The sequence below is a fragment of the Rattus norvegicus genome, chromosome 1, assembly GCF_021556685.1.
Source record: "Rattus norvegicus strain SHRSP/BbbUtx chromosome 1, alternate assembly SHRSP_T2T, whole genome shotgun sequence".
NCBI classification, from domain to species: Eukaryota; Metazoa; Chordata; class Mammalia; order Rodentia; family Muridae; genus Rattus; species Rattus norvegicus.
Genome location: NC_141534.1, coordinates 266,325,703 through 266,341,611, shown reverse-complemented (window position 1 = coordinate 266,341,611; position 15,909 = coordinate 266,325,703). Strand labels below are relative to the sequence as shown.

General features: G+C 47.8%; 1 protein-coding gene across 6 annotated transcripts in view; it reads right to left on the bottom strand.

Annotated features, from left to right (window-relative positions):
- Pdcd4 (programmed cell death 4) overlaps window positions 1–15,375 on the bottom strand; it is a 41,545-nt gene extending 26,170 nt beyond the window's left edge. For 2 of the 6 annotated variants that reach the window (XR_015638196.1, XM_087586735.1), the window contains exons 1-2: window positions 11,189–11,514; window positions 10,496–10,871 (exon numbers count right to left, since the gene is read on the bottom strand). The gene's annotated coding sequence lies outside the window, so the exon portion shown is untranslated. The other 4 variants (XM_087586734.1, XR_015638195.1, XR_015638188.1 and 1 more) reach the window with 4 other exon arrangements.
- Between the last annotated feature and the right edge of the window lie 534 nt (window positions 15,376–15,909).

Sequence of the window (15,909 nt, the reverse complement as noted above, 5' to 3'; positions counted from 1 at the left end):
TGCCCTGATCTCTTGGCCTCCTTTTTCCGGAAGACAAGATTTTAGGAATTTCCATAAGAAGCTATGTCTCCTTTAGCGCAAGTGGTGAAACTTGAAACATAGCCTGAAGAGGAAGCTGCAGAAAGAGTCTCAAGGAAGACAGCTGACATTTGCATGGCTTTAAGGTTTACTGAGCACTTCTCTGTATACTTTCGCCTCCCCCCAATATGTGGGTAGGACACTCTGTGCTTCAGCGGTGATGGAGGTGAAACATAAGGGGGTCACTAGGAATCATGGGGCTTTTGTGTGGAAAGCAAATCTGGGCGATTCCCTACTTGAAACTTCTCATTTGATGAGTACAGAGACAGATGCAGAGGAATTTAGTGAGTTGCTTCCTAACCAGAGCCAGGAGAGGAAATCCAGTTTCCGTGCCCAGGCCATGTAGGGATCCTATGGACAGGAAGACTGGCTGTCCGGAAGCCAGGTTGCACTACATTCTTTCTACTGATCAGCCTTGAGTCTTTCTAATGGCAGCCAGACGTCTGGTCTCCAGAGCCTTCTCCTGTCATCATAAAGGGAAAGGAAGAATGGCGTAGCTAGAGCAGAGCGAAAGCGCATGACGTTAAAATGCTTCGTAGACATTTCCAAGAGCCTCATTCTGGGCAAGAAGACCACGGTAAGATCAGAAGCACAGCACGGATATAATAGATGCAATGTGTCGGCGCAGTATATACCCAGGAGTGTTCCATAGTTCCATAGCTTTTACCTCAGCAGTTCGGCTCTGAGAGGCTTTCGTGGCATCTTGTCTTTTATATGGCTTGTTTGCCAAATCTACCCTGCTACAAGTTAGGAACAAGCTCACCTAGGGACAAGGAACGCCAGAAAAACATGTTCCCCTGAAAAATAAAATAAAATTTTGCCACATCTACACCTTATGCCTACACCTACACCTGCCCTGACTTCCAAGCCCGTGCCAGCTCCTCCGGCCCAGCTCCCCCGGCCTTTGCAATGATCGGTCGGGGAACCCCGTGCTTTCCTGTGCTTACTACCACTGGTGTTGGGCTCCTCCCATTGTATCTCTGGGGGCTCTATTTGCATTCTTTTGGAACAGTGGGTTCTGGGCCAGGCTTCACACACCTCAGAATAAACCCTCTCTTCTCCCTCTTAGTCGACATTATCCTCCCTCGCCTTCCAAATGCCAATCTTAAGGCTAGTAGCATCAAGAGAGCCTCCGAGAGTAATGAATGGCCCAGAGTTGTGATTCAAAGAAGCAACTCTACTAGGAAATGCAGAGAGGGCTGGAAAGAGGTGCTGGGTGGGCTCAAGAGAAAAGGGGTGGAAATTGAAGCTGATTAACAGTTAATCAAACTTGTATTTGTCCTGATCAGAAAAATCAAATTAGTGACAAGAAAAGGGGGAAAGCCAAAAAAAATGATATTGTAACCAATTTTTATGAGTGTTTGTGCATGCACAGTTACATGTTGCATACACGCATGTGGACGCTGGAGGACACCCTCAAATGGCATCTTCAGGAACATCCCCCACCTCCTTTGAGACAAGGTCTTTCTTCTGCCTAGAGCTCACCAATTGGGCTACATGGCTGGCCGGCAAGCCCCAGGGTCGGCATGTCCTCACCTCCCTAGCACTAGGAGTATCAGTCATATCACCGTGTCAGGTTTTATACGAGTGCTGGGGATGGAACTGGGGTCCTGGTCCTAGCAAAGCAAGCTCTTCCCTGACTGCACCATCCTCAGTCCCTAGATATTGGACTCCACAGAAGGTCAGAAACAGTGGAAGGGCAATGGAGGTGGCCTGGTGAAGACAGTTTGCCCAGGTTACAGGAAAACAGACCAAACCCAAACCCAAACAAAAGAGCAATCTGGTGCCAGGCAAGTGCAGGCCACTGAGTGGTCTCACCAACTGTGGCCACCTTCCTTTCTTTTCCCCACGATCCTTTGCTTGTGGCTTGCACCTCTCCTTATGTTTGCAACACACCACATGTACACATACAGACACACAAATTCATGGACACACACACACACACACACACACACACACACACACCTTTTTCCTCCTTCCAAAAGTCTAGGAAGACCACTTCTAAACAGAAAAACTAGGCCTGACATTTTGACACCACACCTCCAGGAAATCCCTGGACTCTGCAGCCGAGCAGACCAGAAGCATAGTTGGCAGTTCTTCAGCACAGCGGACAAAGCTGTCCTCCAGATAGGACCTAGCAGGCAGCAAGTTCCTCTGGGAACTACAAATGCAGAGGAAAGAAAAATAACTGCAAAGGGGACAATAGGACAATATTCCTGCATACATACATGTGTCTATGTGTGTCTGTGTATGTGTCTGTGTATGTGTCTGTGTGTGTGTCTGTGTGTGTGTCTGTGTCTGTGTGTCTGTGTCTGTGTGTGTGTCTGTGTCTGTGTGTGTGTCTGTGTGTGTCTGTGTGTGTGATTGTGTATGTCTATGTGTGTGACTATGTGTGTGTCTGTGTGTGTCTGTGTATATGTCTGTGTGTGTGACTGTGTGTGTCTGTGTCTGTGTGTCTGTGTCTGTGTGTCTGTGTGTGTGTGTCTGTGTCTGTGTATCTGTGTGTCTGTGTGTGTGACTGTGTGTGTGTCTGTGTGTGTGACTGTGTGTGTGTCTGTGTGTGTGACTATGTGTGTGTCTGTGTGTGTGTGTCTGTGTATGTGTATGTGACTGTGTGTGTGTCTGTGTGTGTGTCTGTGTGTGTCTGTGTGTGTCTGTGTCTGTGTGTGTGACTGTGTGTGTGTCTGTGCGTGTGTCTGTATGTGTGTGTATCTGTGTGTGTGTGTCTATGTGTGTGACTGTGTGTATGCCTGTGTGTGTGTCTGTGTGTGTCTCTGTATGTGTGTATGTGACTGTGTGTGTGTCTGCGTGTGTGTCTGTATGTGTGTGTCTGTATCTGTGTGTGTGACTGTGTGTGTGTCTGCTCGTGTGTCTGTATGTGTGTGTGTCTGTGTCTGTGAGTCTGTGTGTGTGTGTTTCTCTGTGTATGTGTGTCTACGTGTGTATCTGTGTGTCTGTGTGTGTGTCTGTGTGTGTTTCTCTGTGTATGTGTGTCTGTGTGTGTTTCTCTGTGTACGTGTGTCTGTGTGTGTATCTGTGTGTCAGTGTCTGTGTGAGTACCTGTGTGCGTGCCTGTGTATGTGTGTCTGTGTATGTCTGTATCTGTGACTATGTGTGTGTGTCTATGTGTCTGTGTGTATGTATGTATGTATGTGTCTGTATCTGTGAGTGTGTGCATGGTATTTTTAGATAGTTCTCTTTGAAGACAAGGAATCTAGGTCGATGTTTTATTGATGCACTTCAAATGGTGTAAAAGGTTTTCTAACTTTTATGCAAGTTTAATTATGAACATGCATTTGATACCACAGCTGCTTCATAATATTTTTCTAAAGACGGCAAAAAGGATCACATCACCAAAACGGTCAAGGTTTGGGAAATGGTACCTATTCTGTCTAACACTCGGGTCTCCGTTGAGGGTGAGTGCTCCACCAGAACGGCCCATTCCTCTGTAGGGTGAGCCAGGAGCAGCCCCAAATGCTAGTTAACTTTCCCAGGAAAAGAGCTGCAGCCACAGTGAACATCTGACGGAGCTGCTTAGCTGGTAGAGCGTCAGCAGCTGTGGAAAGGGTGGGACGTTGCAGGTCCAGAGATAAATTCTCTCTGACTGTTAACCCCTTAAGTGGCAATTTACTGCCCACCTCTGTGTGTGACCGCACATCCTTGTGACTTTTAGTTCAATTTCTTTGGAATGTACAGAATGCCACCAGACAGCTTGTAAGACCTAAATCAAGGGCTTTCCTCTTCCTGTTACCACCTACCTGAGGAACCCACTGATGCATTTGAAAAGTATTTTAACTTATGACCTTTGTTCTGTCAGCATGAAAAACTAACTGGAGCTGGACAATGGTGGTGCACACCTTTAATCCCAGCACTTGGGACAAAGGCAGCCAGACCTCTGAGTTCAAGGCCAGCCTGGTCTACAGAGCAAGTTCCAGGATAACCAGGGCTTCACAAAGAAACATTTGTCTTGGGACAAACAAAACAAAACTAATTGGAACAGTTCCTATGTTGAAACTGCTATTTACTGTAACCTAAATTTGTGTTCTTAGGTCATGATCATATTTGGCTCCAGAATAAATTATCTCTCATTCCCATTGAGACAAGAGCAGTGCATTTATTTTACATCATCACAAAGCTTTTTTTTTATCAGACTGCCTCTGCCTCTGCCTCTGCCTCTGCCTCTGCCTCTGCCTCTGCCTCTGCCTCTGCCTCTGCCTCTGCCTCTGCCTCTGCCTCTGCCTCTGCCTCTGCCTCTGCCTCTGCCTCTGCCTCTGCCTCTGCCTCTGCCTCTGCCTCTGCCTCTGCCTCTGCCTCTGCCTCTGCCTCTGCCTCTCTGCCTCTCTGCCTCTCTGCCTCTCTCTCTGCCTCTCTGCCTCTTTCTCTGCCTCTCTGCCTCTCTGCCTCTCTGCCTCTCTGCCTCTCTGCCTCTGCCTCTCTGCCTCTCTGCCTCTCTGCGCCTCTGCCTCTGCCTCTGCCTCTGCCTCTGCCTCTGCCTCTGCCTCTGCCTCTGCCTCTGCCTCTGCCTCTGCCTCTGCCTCTGCCTCTGCCTCTGCCTCTGCCTCTGCCTCTGCCTCTGCCTCTGCCTCTGCCTCTGCCTCTGCCTCTGCCTCTGCCTCTGCCTCTGCCTCTCTGCCTCTCTGCCTCTCTGCCTCTCTGCGCCTCTGCCTCTGCCTCTGCCTCTGCCTCTGCCTCTGCCTCTGCCTCTGCCTCTCTGCCTCTGCCTCTGCCTCTGCCTCTGCCTCTGCCTCTGCCTCCAGTGCTGGGGTTAAAGGCATGTACCACCACAACAGGCCCCATCACAAAGCATCTTTAAAGGAGCCCCAACGTTACTAGAATTACGGTGGAAATGCTACTTTAGGACACCCCAGTAGTTACTCTGGTTACGCACGGAAGCTACCCCCACTGAATCACACTATGCCAGCCACAGAGGTGCAGTCCCCAAAAGCTTTCTAAACAAAGGCACAGCCATGCCACTCACGGATTGATTGTTTAAAATCCTTGAAGTTCCTGGGGAGGGACACCACTTGATTCCTCTGGAGATGTGCTCTGAAGCATTCTGCGAGTTTCCTGTGACTTTCTATAACGTGGGGCAGAGTGAACGCCTTCACCCTGGCCCTCTTTGTGCCCATTTCCTATTAACACCTTGTGGGGTGCACAGTGGAAAACAACAACGCAAGGGGACGGAGTTTGGTGCGGTTTCCAGGTCCACTAAGGAGGCTCCTTGTACACGTGGCCTTAGGTTTCCACCCTCGTGATCTCCTCCTAATACCTGTTTTTTTTTTAAAAAGTACGTATGTGTGCATGTCTTTGTGCGGATTCATGCACATTAGTACAGTGTCCACCAAGGCAGAAAACAAGGTTAGATCTGGCAGAGCTAAAGTCAGAGATGGTCGTGAGCCTCCTGGTCATCGGGAAGACCAGTCTGCATTCTTAAGCACTGAGCCATCTCTCTAGACCCCCAAAATAATCTTGGCAGACGATGTAAGAGTCTGCTTCTAGGCAGCCCTTGTCCACATTTACACACATTTGCAGCCAGGAGGCTGCATGGCAATGTTTGCTCATAAGCCTCCTTCTCTTAGGTGCCCCACAGAGCAGCGCCTCTCAACCTGGGGACAGTACACAAGGGTCACCTAAGACCATCGGAAAACACAGATATGTATATTACAATTCATAACAGTAGCAAAATTACAGTTATAAAGTAGCAACAAAAATAATGTTATGGCTGGGGGTCACCACAACATAAGGAGGGCCACAGCATTAGGTTGAGAACCACTCTGCTAGACCTCAGGAACAGGCTCACTAGGTAAGAGTACTTGTTCTTTAGGCAAAGGACCAGGGTTCGATTCCCAGCACCCACAAGGCAGCTCACAACTTTATGTGACTCCAGTTCCCAGAGAACTTAGACCTTCTTCTGACTTCCTTAAACGCCAGGCACATGCATGGTACATATACACACTTACACACGGGCGAAACACTCACACTCACGAAAACTAAATCTTAAGAAACCTTTAGAGATATAAGGCAGGTGTTATAGGACCAAGAGGAACCAACACGGCGAAACTTTGTCAGCATCATGCATGGTGAATACTTGTGCTCAAAGCCACAAGGTGAACTGGATCTGGCTGGCTGGTGGCTATAGACATTGATGAAGCTGGTTGGTTTGGAACTATACAACTGCTTTGAAACCAAAGTTTACCAGGCACGGTCATGTCACAGGACCTTCACAGACAAATGTGACTTCCTTCAAAGGGGCAGTTGTTCCCAAAAATACTGTTACCGTCCAGAAGTAGATCTCCTCCCTCAGAGTGCTGACTCTAGCTGTCTTTAAAGATGTCTGAGTCACTGACAGCCCTGAGAGCGACTTTCCCAGGGGACGCTACAGGCCTGAGAAGACGTTTAAAAGTACTGCCTCTGAAATGGCTCCAGCTCTTGCCTAATCAGTAGGGAAGTAGCCCCGGGGTGGTACATTAAGACCGTGTTTGCTTTCTGGATCCTAAGTCCAGGAAGCCTTATAAAATTTCTACAGGCAGAGAGAAGGGAGGAAGACCTATTTGAAAGTAGAGGCCGCAGGCCTTGAGGGAGCAGGGCCAGCCACAAGCTAGAACTTGTTCCATGGAAAAACTTGTTCCCAGCCACAGCCGTGGTGGTTTATGTGACCTGGTAGCCAGGGAGGACCACGTGTCCAAGCAGGCTGTGCTCAGCATATCCTCCGCCTCACTCAAGGAGCCGTTTGAAAACACCAATCTTATCTCCTCTCTGCTCCTTAGCCTCATGAAAGCTAAACGGGTTACTTCCCAGATGAACTTTGCTCAACAAATAAAATCCTCGCTCTGAGCAAGTCACCTCTCACACCCACTGTCCTCGGCCTCCTCTCCTGAAAACAGAGACGTATGGCATCTTCTGCACTAGGGCCAACGTTTGAATTAAACGAAATAGTATTTGTAAGGGTCTTAGTGGGGGAACCTGACATCTTACAACACTTGGTAAATAATGGTGTTTGGCTGCCATCAGCTTTTACTTCTCAAATCCTGACTGAGCCTTCGGAGTTGAGTGATTTTTTTTCCCCTGGCTGAGCCAGGGTGGACAGGTTCCACCATTCCCTAGCTGCCTGTGTAGCCTCATGCTGGCCTCTGGGCTGTGCTTTTCGTTTTGACATTGGTTATTCCATCAGAATTGTGGATTTCTGAAAGGCCAGACCTTGGTGCCTGTAGGCGCTTGCCAGTAAATGTTTGGTAAAAGAGTAAAGGAACGAATAAAACTTCTATTTCCTGTTCAAGAGCTATGTGGGGCTGTCCTTAGGGTTTCACTTCCAGGTTTGGCCCAGGCCATCCCTGTCGTTTGCTGGGTCTGCAGGGAGCTGTTCAGAGAAAAATACTGCAAGCAGTCTTGGAGACAGCTTGCAGCGGGAGCCTTACTGTGTTGTGAACGCACAAAGAGAGGGACTGGTGTCCTTCTCTCCTCCGCAGGCCCACCCCATGAATGGCAGGAAGCTGAAGTTCTCCAGGACCCCCAACCACAAGGGATCCCAAGCATCAGGATCAAGTTGACACGCCCGGCTGGCCTGGGCTGAGGCAGAATTGAGAGGCCAGTCTTCTTCCCACCAGTGAGCCTGCATCACTGGGGTGAGGCCTGCTCCAGAGGAAGAGCTGACAAAAATAAAAACGAGGTGGCAACAAGCTGCACAGGAAGTGGTGGGTCTGGGAGCCAGAAGGGAACACAGTTGTTTAGGTGACTCGCCACAAGAAAAGCTCACCACGGCAGACGCAGAGCCAAGCCTGAAGTCTATTTGCACTCAGGAGTCCCTTCACTCAGAGGGTGAGCCTGAATGCTGCTGTTTTGTTGTTGGGTAGATCTAGGCTCAGGGCCACCTCTATCGGGTTGGTCATCCCACAAGTGACCTCTCCAAGACTCGCTTTCCTTATCCGAGAGCCACTGGGAGAATTACAGAAGACATGCATATGCTAAAAGTAAAGATTTACATAAAAATATTTTTGTCCTTATTAAGACACAGAAAGTGAAAACAGCCAAGGTCTTACTATACAGTCTTACTATAGTCATAACACTACACACCACACACACACACACACACACACACACACACACACACACACACACATACACACACACAGAGGAATCAACACATGTACATACAGTTGCACACACTGTACATAGGCTACACACATGTACATCATATACAACACATATACACAGACATACCTCTCTCTCTCTCTCTCTCTTTCTCTCTCTCTCTCTCTTTCTCTCTCTCTCTCTCTCTCTCTCAGTTGAACTTTGACACTTATGAAGCAACAACAACTGTCCAGTTCTCCTGTTGGCTGTTTGTTCCCTAACTAGAAACAGACCGTCTCCCACTCAGCCTCAGTTCCTCTAAATGTGGATCTGCTCACGATGGATTTTGCTTCCCTTTTCTCCATCCACAGTCTTTAGACACTCTTGTGTGGGTGTCCTCTGTAGCCCTGACCTTTTCACTAGTTCACGAGTCTAGGAACCAAAGAGATACTTAAAGGAAAAATTCATAGGGACTCTGCCACTTACTGGCTACTATGTGCCTAGCACGATACGGCGTCTCTGTGTCTTTGCCAAACCCGGGAAAATGCTGCTGTTGTCCTCTTTGTGCAACAGATAAAGAAGCTAAGGCTAAGAGGTTAAAAAACAAAAACAAAAACAAAAACAAAACAAAACTGACTTGCCTATTCCCACCCCAGCAGTGACAGGCAGGGCTGGGATCTAAACCATCAATCAACACCAAGTTTTCTGCTGTCATCTGCTGCCTTGTGACACAAAACCTAGTTCAAGTCCTCAAGGAGCCCCTGTATCCCTTGCCCTGAATACAGTCCAGACCATTTTTCCTTCGTATTTCCACTTAGGCTTTGCTTGGCCCAAGCCACCCCATCACTCCCTCCTCTTTGCTCTCTTGGAATGAAAGGTTCAGAGGCAAAGAAGACTGGAGACCCTCCACTTCCCTTGCCCCCTAGCACCATGGCCAACCTAAACTCCTCACAGGGAAACACCACGGCTGCCTGCTGGGTCGTCTGTGAAAAGCCCCCAGCTGGGGTAGCTGGGGTAGCTGAGGTGCCGGGGCTCAGACAGGCAGAGTACATAAACAGCTCATCCAGCCACATAGCTGGAGGAATGGCCTGCAGCCAGCTGCTGCCTGTCTGGGTGCCTAGACCCTCCCAGGCCTGGCCAGCCAGAGCCCTTTTCTGGGAAATCAGCAAAGCAGTTGGATCCTCTGGTGTGGGGTTATGGAGTCATTCATGGATGGAAAGGGGGGGGCTTCTATGTCAGGGAGAACCTGGCTTAAATGTCAGCTCCCCCACCTCCTACCTGACTTCTCCTGGTCAAATATTGATTGTCTTGGTTATAAATGAAGTTAACCACACTAACTGTCCAGCCCTGGCTTTCTGTCTCCTTGTTTTGGAGGAACTGAGGCACACGACACTGAGGTCTCTGTCTGCAATGTTCTCTGGCCAGGCTAGAGTGGAGGTGTTCTTCCCACGTCTAAGGGTGAACCCTGTGGCTCTGTTCCTGGTCTACTTTAACTGTATTGAGCATCTCACAGCAAAGAGGATATTAAGGCTTTGGGCACATAAGCTAAGCAGAGGTCTTACCCTGAAGGAACACACAGATTAGACCAGCGGGGAAAAGACGACCCACAAAAATAAGTATCGTGTGCGGTTAGGAGTAAAGAGTACATTAGGAACGCCTCAGATCAAAGCCTAGGAAGGGTGAAAAGCAGAGAGGAGGACTCGAAGGGAGGGAAAGGCACAACTAATCTCTCATAATCTTAAGTGGTAGGTCAGACATGTGAGGACCAGTGGATGGCTAGCAGCCCAGGGTCATAGGAGTTGGAGCAGGGTGGTGTCTTTTGATAGCCCTCTATAGAATTTCCCAAAGTGAGAAAAAAACAAAAACAAAACAAAACGAAAAACCAGAAAACATTTTCCCAGTGGGTATTTTGTTCTCTGAATGAAATAGCTCAGAATTAAAAACAAAAACAAAAACAAAAAATAAAAACCGTGCAGCCGCGGAAGGCTGCGGCTTGTTGCTGGCCAGCTCGGTAGCCTTACGGCTTTCTTCTTTGCCCTCTCACCCAGCCATCTGCCTGCATGAGAGAAGTAAAAGTGAGACAAACTGCGTAGAGAGTCCTTTCTTAGTAGACAGACTCCCTCGGGGCCTTTGTTGCCCTGGCCTGTCTTGGCCCAGCTCTCCACATTCTAAGAAGTGAGCCTTCTGGGGACAGGATGTGTCAGTGAGAAGCAGCTGGCTTCAGTTGTGTGGGGTGTGTGTTCTGGACTAGGTGTTTTGCAGCTGATTTCCGCCTGGGTCGAACTGTGCAGCCCTCAGCGCATGACTACCTAGAAGATAAGCCTGAATCGCCGCCGCCCACAGGACTCACCTACAACAAACCAGCACTCCAGAGATAAACGCGGCAATCCAGAAAACGAATTCCTGATGCTTTATCAGCAGAAGGGTTCCGAGAGGATCATGAAACGCAGGGAAGCTTCCGGGAGACACGGGGTCTACATCTGGCCCCTGCTGCTCAACAGTCTGGGACGGTTCTAGGGAGCTCTGCTCCAGCCAAGCATGCCCAGGGTCTCATAAGAGTCCAACCTCAGGAGAGAGAGCATGGGATTGAGGCAGACACTGCTGTGTGTCACTCACTTGCTTTGTGTTCTTACCTGAGTCACGTCTTACTGGTATGCATTCTTCAGCTGTAAACTGACAGTATCTCATCGCTGTGAAAACCAGGAAGAAAATCCCCCCTCAGAGACCTGTGAAGGAGCAAGATGGAGAACCCCAATCAGACCTTACTCAGACAAAAGTCCCATTAGGTTTGCCCCTGGAGAAGGTGCTTTCTTTGTTTGCATACTGACAATAGGCTTGGTGTCCCCCCACCCCCCACCCCTGCCCCCCCCCTCGCTCTGGACCCTTGGAGACATGTGATTATTAGCATGACTTTGGCTGCCGGAGATAAACGCACTGATTATTGATGGAAGTGTTAAAAGGTAAAAGGAAGGAAAACAAACTGTAGAGACGAGGGGAAAAACAAACTGTAGAGAGGAAGGAAGACCCTGAAATGCAACAGGACCTGTTTGTCCCGACAAACAGGTCTATACATGTCGCTCACTCGGACGTCGGAGTGCAAAGATCCCTCTGGGGGCTTTGAAGACATTTCTAATGGTAGCAAGTCTGTAGAGTTTAACAAGGCGATGCTTTACAGAATGTCGTTTTAGAAAACAAATTATCTTCAAATATCTCCACGCATTAAAGTTTGAGTATTTAAAGGGGAAACTCTCCGGGGTAGACCTCCAGCCCCAGGGAACAGCAAGCCTCTTCCACAGTGCTCTGGCCACAGTTAGGTCAGCTGACTGCCTATCAAGAGTGGCCCCGGGGATCATGCAAAAAGTCAGAGATAGAGACGTTACTCAAAAGGAATAAAGGCAACCCCAGCTAACCACGGGGTGGGGGCGGGCAAGAACGTTCTTGCCCAACTGTATCCGCAAACAGGTCTGATGGACCAAACAGGCATGCTCCTTGATCGGTTGGCCCAGGATGCAAATCTGTTTGACCTTTACCCATGGTTTTAGAGGGTAAATTTCCTCCAAACGCATGTGGTTTACCCAGCAGGGGAGGAAAGGGGGCGGATCAGGAAATAAGATTTGTGGCCAGACCAAACACCTAAGTTCAATGAGTTGATCTGTTGTCATTACATCTGTGTGAATCCTGTGGGTTTTTAGAGAAATGGAACCAACTGAGCAGGTGTCTGCCATGTTTCAAGCCCAGTGTTTGAGGGCAAAAGGCACCAACCACACTGCCCAGGGCTGTCCTGGGCAATCTCCAGCCTTCTAGCCAAGACAGCTGGGCTAAAGGGAAGTCCTGGTTATAAAAGCACCTTCTTGACACTGTTTCTCTAAATATATTTCCGTGTCCAGGTAAATATCGTTTATGTACAACAACACAAAAATACAAATAAAAAGAAGAAAATTTAGAAACATCTGCAATCCCATTATAAATAACCAGTTACCGCATGGCGTACATTAATAACCATTGTTAACAAGCTGTCGCGTCGCGCATGTAAATGAGTGCATTAATGAGAGTTATTTATTTATTTTGCCCAAAAATAAAAACCTTCCAGAAGGGCTGCAAAATGCCACCTTCAGGGCAAGACATACAGTTGACGGCCACAAATCACGGCAGCTGCAGATGCCTGCAGCTTGTAAAAGGACGGACCCATCAGTAGACTGGAAAGCACAGGGTATTCAGGGGTCCCTACCCCTCACTGTTGATCTATTGGCTACTGATAGATTCAGGGAGAAGGAAGATCATTGCCTCGGGGAAGACCAGGCCACTGATGGTTCTGGTAGGCACTATTCGATAGTTCTGATCCAGTGACTGACAAAACCAAACCAGAAGGCATGAACTGGGTAAGGGCTTGGTCAGGACAAGGGCAACAAGTCTGGTCCTTTGTGGTCTCCAAGTTTTCAGGGAGAAACCCTCACCAAAGCTGGATAACGTTTTCTCAAAGGAAACATAGCTTTGACAGAACAGCAGATACCTTTGTAACTGCCCCAGCCACTGACTCCTGTAACAGGGGAATGGGTGGGAAGGAGAGCGGGCACTTAATAGGGATGGAGGAAGAAAAGGCAAGGTACGGAGAGAAAGAAAAACATGCTGTGTGTATCCAAGCCATCACCAAATAACAAAGTCAATTATGAAACCGTCTCCCTGATGCACTTAGGGATAAGAGAAGCAGCTCTGACAGTATGACCATGACTATCCCGCCAACTTCTATCCCTCCTGGGTTCCCAAGTACAAACCCCTATGCACTCAACACATGCAAGTAAATAAATGAAGCTATAAAAAATACTGCCAGAAAACCCAGGAAACAGCTTGCATAACGTGAAGATGAAGAGGCCGCTTAAGCAAGACAGGAAGCCCAGAAGCAGACCCTGAACACTGGAATGTTCTGAGCTCCTGCATGAAGAAAGATTAGTGCAGACCAAGCTCAAAAACAAATGGCAGGCTAGGGCAAAATATTTTCAGCTTTCAGTGGACAGAGGATTAATGTTTCTCACCAAGCACACAGATGCCTGGTGCCTGCTACAGTCAGACTCTGACTTCCACCCCCGCCTGGGTGCTTCAGAACATTGTCTTTTTCTTTCTCCCTCACTTTCTCAGCGAATAGATTTCCACACATAATGTCCAAAGAGTGCCCAACTTAAACATCTGAAAGGGAAAGTAGGTAAGAAATATAAATAAAGAATTCAGAGAAAAGGGCAATGGTTAATAAGCACAAAAAGATGCCCAACCTCACTGTTGTCAAGGAAATACAGAAGCTCAAAAAGTAGTAAGACCCAGTGCTTGTGGGAATATGGAAACAAGTGTCCGTCCACTGCCCTTGTGAGTTCAGATCAGCACACTTTAGAACAAGCCGATCTGGCAGGCTCTTCTAGAATGTTCAGTGTATCTACCTTTTGACCCAGCAGTAGCACTTTTTGAGAGATCGAACTTACACAAATTCATACCCACATGCGTGCCCATCGCAGATAAATGAACACGCTGAATGTTCATCAGTAGGCTGTGCTAATCCACATATGAGGAAACACTAGTAGGTCAACGAGAAGTGTATTTTGTGAGTGTGGTCTTTGATCTCCCGTTCTTTACCTATTCATGTCAATACAAGCTTTGGGGGAAGCCTCGGGGCATCAGAAGCAAAGTACTAATGAAACGTGTCTGGGGATGGGGAGTTAGTTGGAGAAGAGAGGGCTTTTCTCTGTCTTCTTAATAGGTTCGTTTGTTATCTTGACGTCAGACATACATCTAACTTAGAGAGGTTATCGTGTGCGGGGCTTAGGAGATGGCTCAGCGGATAAAGGGCTTGCTGTGCAGGCATGAGGACGTACATTTGGATCCCCAGAATCCACATAATAGCTGGGTACAGCTGCACACATCTATAACCCTAGCACTGATGGAGCAGAGGCTGGGAGATAACGGGCCAACTCGTGGAGCTGAGCCAGTGAGCTCCAGGTTCAGTGAGAGGATGTATCTCAGAAAATATACAGGGGAAGGATAAAGAAAGACACTCAGTGTTGACCTCTGGCCTCCACATGCACACATAGGTATGTATATGGACATGCATGAGTAAGTACATGCTGCTTATATATGTGCATATATACCATATACATGTACATATACACATATTCATACATGTATATATATACATGCACATATACATGTACATATACACATTTACATGCACACATACACATATACATGGGCATATACATATATACATACACATATACATGCACACATATACATATACATGCACATATATAATACACATATACATGCACATTTAACATATGCATGTACATTTACACCTATACATGCACATTTACACATATACATGCGCATATACACATCAACATCCATACATATACATAGCAAGCTGTTATTTGCCAATTGGCAGACCACTAAGAGACAAAACCTGGACTCAAGGTAGCTTTCTTCTGACCCCAAGCCCACATTCTTCATCCCACATTGCCAAGCCATTCCCAGGGTGGCTTAGCAAAAATAGTTTACACCCTCTTGCCTAGCTTCTTAAGGACCTGCTCTGGCAGGGGTCAATCTGTAATCAGCCCTACAGTCATCTCCTGAGTGGCTTCTGATAGCACTGGGCTAGAACGTTCTTGGTCATGCTCCTCTTCCGACCTGATTCCCTCCCCGTCACTGGTGGTCAGAATTACATGGCTTGTGCTGGGATGATCACCAAGGCACCCAGATGTTCTCTCAAAGCACAAGCAGCAACATACCCACAGGCCTTTGCACTGAGAGGGCCACCCTGCACTCCTGCTGTACTAAGCCATCCTGGAGCCCAGGAAACTGAGGCATCAACTTAGCCACTCTCTCTAGAGAGTGGAGGGAAAGCCACTGGCCAGGCAGAGCTCTGAGTCCTACATACTTGTTTTTCCTGGGCTGTGCCACCTTTGGCTGACTCTCTGGCCTCCTGCCTGAACCAATATCACAGCGCCACCCCATCCTGGTTAACATTCTGGACTTGGCTTCTTCCCTGCTGGTCTCATGGTTCTCACCTGATCCAATCTTCCTTGTACACACGGAACTGCTCCAACAGATCCCTTCTGGGAAGACATACTCTGACCAAGACAACCCTGTGACAAGCTGACACATTGAAAGTCCTTAAGCTGTTAGGGGCATTTTTGTCTCAACAGCCTATCCACAGGCACCCGAGAGCCAGCCACTTTCCACTGTCCTACTCTGGAGGGTAAGCTCCCCAAGGACAGAACCCCGCAGGACTTCCTACAAGCACTACACAAATACCGGATCAGCCTACTTACACCCCTTCTTCCTTGCCACATGCGACTCCTAAAGATGCTGTAGATGCCCCATTTAAGCACAGACTGGCAACAAAACAAAACAAAACAAAAAACAAAATATAAAAACAAAATAAAAAAACAAAAATTAGTAAATATTTTAGAGTCTGTGGGTCTTAAGAGCTAAAAAACAATATAATTATCTAGGTACTTAAAAAGCAACAGGGAAAACAGGTTTCTATGATATGGGGTTTTATTTTTCAGGTTTTTGTTTGTTTGTTTTATTTTGTTTCTGTTTTTTGAGGCAAGCTTTCTCTGTGTAACCCTGGTTATCCTGGGACTCGCTTTATAGAGAGCAGGCTGGCCTTGAACTCAGAGATCTGCCTGCCCCTGCCTCCCAAGTGCTTGGATTAAAGGAATGCGCCACCACTGCCCGGCTAGATGTTTTCAAAGAGAAGGGTTAAGGGTTTCATAC